At 46.3% G+C, this 4,474-nt stretch overlaps 1 non-coding gene across 1 annotated transcript; it reads right to left on the bottom strand.

Moving 5' to 3' along the window:
• Positions 1–4,165: 4,165 nt before the first annotated feature.
• TRNAS-GGA (transfer RNA serine (anticodon GGA)) lies at positions 4,166–4,237 on the bottom strand. The gene has a single exon. It is a non-coding gene; the product is annotated as a tRNA-Ser (tRNA).
• Positions 4,238–4,474: the final 237 nt, after the last annotated feature.

Below are 4,474 nucleotides of genomic sequence, written 5' to 3'. Positions count from 1 at the left end.
GGGAGGGGAGGGGGTGGCAGTATGGTTTGAATTAAGCTGTTTATATGCACCCCAGTTCAGTGACAAATGGCTGTAGTGACGGAAGAGCGTGGTTTCAATTTTCCATCTGGGAGCAGACGTCTCGTGGCTCTGCCAGCCTCGTCCACAAGTAGGCAGGTCATCCCAGCGGCCTTGGGAGCCATGGACAGTGGCTCTCTATCCACATGCTCACTCCCAGCCAGGCTGCCCTGCCACCAGGCTGGTGGGGGAGGAAAACTGTCCTTGCCAACCCCACTCAGGCCTCCCCTGGACAAGGTGCTGGGCTACACTGGGCCTGTTTCCTCATCTGTAAATGGGGTATTGTAGGGTTGTGGTGAGGAATAAACAGGGGATGCCCATGAGGTGTGAGGAGTTTTCCAGCCACCCACTCCTCTAAGTAACTTGACCTTTCGATCTCAAGTCCTGCCCATGCCTAGTGAACTTGGTAGAATAAAATCAGTCATTCAGGGAAAAGCATCCTGGTTTTTGCTGTCGTTTCAAGTTTAAATTGGTTCATTCAGAAGGCCCTGCTTCTCCTTGAGGTGGCGTTTAATGGCCTTTAAAACTGGAATCAGAGCCCAAACCTCCTTGGCTCAGGTCCCACTCGCAGCCCCGGTTTCTCTGAGCTGAATCCCAGCCCTTCCCACAGCCTCAGGGCTGTCCTGACCACTCTGGACTCTGGCCTCCCCTCCCCTGCCTCTGCCCTCCCTCCCTCCAGCTTCGGTGGGGTCCCTCGGACCAGGCGCTCTGACTCCCCAGCACCCTGGGGCTCGCTGCTGCCTCCACCTGGGACGCGCCGCCCCTTTGCAAGGTGCCTTCCTGACCACTCAGGGTAGAACACCGACAGCCCCTGCCTCAGTGCTCCCCGCTCCCTTCACGGTTCATCTTGATAGCACTTCTCACCAGCTGACATACGTGTGTAACTTGTCTTAATGCCTGCCTTCCCTACAGGAAGGCAAGCTCCATGTGGGAACAGACACATTTGTATCTGCTGTGTCTTCATCGGTGTTGTCTCCAGGACCCAGACAGTGCCTAGCACAGAGCAGGTGTTCAATTCTGAATGTCAGGTGGATGGAGGGATGGACAGACAGTGGATAAACAGATGGTACATGATGGATGGACAGATTGTAGACGATGGATAACAGATGGAGGGTGGGTGGGTGGATGAACGGATGGGAAGATGAGTAGATGGTAGATGATGAATGGACGTGTAGGTGACTGTCTTCAGTCTGCAGGCTGGGGAATTCTGAAAATTCTGGAAGGAAGTGGGGAACAAGGCCCTTCTCCGCTCGTTTCCAGAACTGATCTGGGGGTTTCCTCTCTTTTTCCCCACCTGACTCCAGCACAATGAGAGGCAGGCACAGATGGCCCTTCACAGCACTCACAACTTATTTAAGCAAAAAAGGGACCATTACAAGAATGTTGTGGATTCCCCAGAATCTCAAGGAGAGCTGGAGGGACAGGCGGGAGCATTCTGCAGCCAGAGACCACCCCACAGAAAGGCCTGGTGGGGGTGGGACCTACCTGCTGGGTGACTGCCATGCGGCCCAATGGGACTGGAGTCCAGACGCTCCTGTTAGGCCCCGAAACACAGGCAACCCAGTCCACTATAAACTGCAGATAAACAATAGCATTTTAGTAAAGGTATGCTGCATGCAATAGTTTAATGTTCTTATTCTGTCTAAATCTGGCACCCCCACCTGCTGTCCCTGAAGCCCCTACAGCTCCCCGAGAAAAGTCTCTAGACACCAGCTCCCTCACATCAGAGGCTCCCAGTCTGAAGTCATACAGACACATCCTAGGTCTGCACCTAGCTGCAAGGCATTCTGGTAAAGCAACCGTCTCCAAGCTCCTATAGCAGGAGGGGGCTCCGCCTCCTGAGGTCGGGGACTTGTTTAGACCACGGTCAACAGCTGGGTCTGGGCTCCCAATCACCCGTTGTGTGGAGAGCCTGGGCAGGGTGAAGAACCAGATCTTGCCCAAATCTATTGTGTGGTCCCTGAGATTTGGCTTTTGAGATCTGAACTTTTTTTTCCCCAACCCATTTTCTCAACTAAATATGTCTATTTAGATACAATCTCCACTAAAAGGAAGTAGGGTTCCTTGGAGAAATGGCTGATTCCAGGACTAGGGCAAATTAAGTACAAGGCAAGCCAGGAACACCATGTGCCAGAAGGCTGAGCCAAAATTGATGGGGCTGTGTCAGAAGGACATAGGGCCAGCTGGAAGGGGCTCCTGCTGCTCAAATCTGGGATGACCTGAGCATGAAAATACAGGAAAAAAATGTAATCCACCACATGAAATAAGAATGAGTCCGTAACAATAAACATGAGTCTATGTTTGTATATAACATAATACACATGGAATATACATTTATAAAATACACTGCGTGAATAAATGAATGAACGGAGGAGAAGGGAAACGTTTTCCTGAGGTGAAACTGCCAACTGACAGATGTGGAAGGCACAACGTAATGAGAAGTAACATCCGATAACCATCACAAAATGCTTGTTTCAGGGAAGAATCATCACCAGATATTAAAATTGGGGACCGAAGGTTTTATGGGGGTAGGACATTTACACAGTTCCAATACATCTCGCTACAAGATAATTAAAATATTTACCACCAAAAAATATAGGCTCTTTTCAGTGGAGAAACCTGGCAGATATCATCTTAACCAAGATATCAAATTGACATAAGAGCCCCACAGCGAACAGGCACATGGCCCCTGGTATGAGGCACTAACACTTACAATATCCCTTCTGTGAGATTCCTTCCAAAAACATGTCATCTGAATCTCATAAGGAAGAAACGTAAGACAAACTTGATGTGAGGAACATTCCACAAAACACTTGGTCAGTCATCTTTTTTAAAATGTCAGCATCATAAAAAAAGAGCATAAAGTGAAGAGCTTATCCAGATTCAAGGATACTAACGAGATGAGAAAACTGAGTGTGATTCATGATCTGAGATCTTTTGCTGTAACAGACATTCCTGGACAATCGGCAAAATCTGAATAAGGTCTGCGGATTAGATTACATAATGCATCCATGTTCATTTCCCTGATTCAGATAATTACACCAGGGTTATGGAAGAAAATGCCTCCTTTGTCCGAAGAGAACATCTGTGTTCTTAGGAAACACATACTTAGGTATTTAGAGATAAAGGGGGTTTCATGTCTGTAACTCCCTCTTAAATAATTTAGAGGAGAGAGAAAGAAGATCAAGGAACAGCAGTAAGTGTTCCTATCTGGGGAAGCTGAATGAAGGGCAGAGGAGAATCCTCTGGAGTATTTCTGTGGCTTTTCTACAAGTCTGAAATAATGTCAAAAGAAAAAGAAGAAATAAAAATCTGTCTAGTAAGTCAAAAGCTAAATAAAACTCACGTCTTTGTTCCTGCTCTTCTGCTATGGCCTCCCTTCCCAGAGAAAAACAGGGGCTGCTGCCTGAAGGCTTAGGGCAGAACTTTGAGGGGGGAAAAAACAAGGAATGCAAAATACATTTGTTAAAATGGTGATACAAACTAACATGTATGTAGCGCTTATTATGTGCCAGGCTTCCAAATGCTTTAAGAAAAATATTAACTTGTTTGAACCTCATAACAACTATACAAAGCAGCTGCTATTACAGCTCTACTCACAATAGCCAAGACACGGAACAATCTGAATGTAAACAGACGAATGGATAAAGAAGATGCGGTACATACACAGAATGGAATATTACTCAGCCATAAAAAAGAGCAAAGTAATGCCATCTGCAGCAACTTGGATGGACCTAGAGATTATCATACTAAGTGAAGTAAACCAGAGAGAAAAAGACAAATATCACATGTAGACTCTAAATTACAATACAAATGAACTTATCTATGAAACAGAAACAAACTCACAGACATAGCAGATTTGTGGTTGCCAGGGTGGAGAGGGTGAGCGAGGGATGGAGTTTGGGATTAGCCTACGTAAACTATTATATATAGAATGGATAAACAGCAAGATCCTACTGTATAGCGTAAGTGAAAGTGAAAGTGAAGTCGCTCAGTCGTGTCCAACTCTTTGCAACCCCATGGACTGTAGTCTACCAGGTTCCTTCCTCCATGGGATTCTCCAGGCAAGAGTACTGGAGTGGGTTGCCATTTCCTCCTCCAGGGGATCTTCCCAATCCAGGGATCGAACCAGGGTCTCCTGCATTCCAGGCAGACGCTTTAACCTCTGAGCCACCAGGGAAGCCCGTATGTATAGCATAGGAAACTATATCAACATCCTGTGATAAACCATCATAGGAAAGAATATGAAAATTCTGACAAAATATGACATATATATATAGAGTCACTTAGCTATACAGCAGAAATTAACACACTGTAAATCAACTACACTTCTACAAAACAAACTTTTAAAAAAGCCAAAGTAGCTGCTATTATTGTTCCCATTTCATATATGAGGAAACTGAGGCTGCTGCTGCTG

The sequence above is a fragment of the Bos javanicus genome, chromosome 18, assembly GCF_032452875.1.
Source record: "Bos javanicus breed banteng chromosome 18, ARS-OSU_banteng_1.0, whole genome shotgun sequence".
Classification (NCBI taxonomy): Eukaryota; Metazoa; Chordata; class Mammalia; order Artiodactyla; family Bovidae; genus Bos; species Bos javanicus.
The sequence above is the reverse complement of the archived record's forward strand: the minus strand, read 5'-3'. Positions and strand labels throughout refer to the sequence as shown.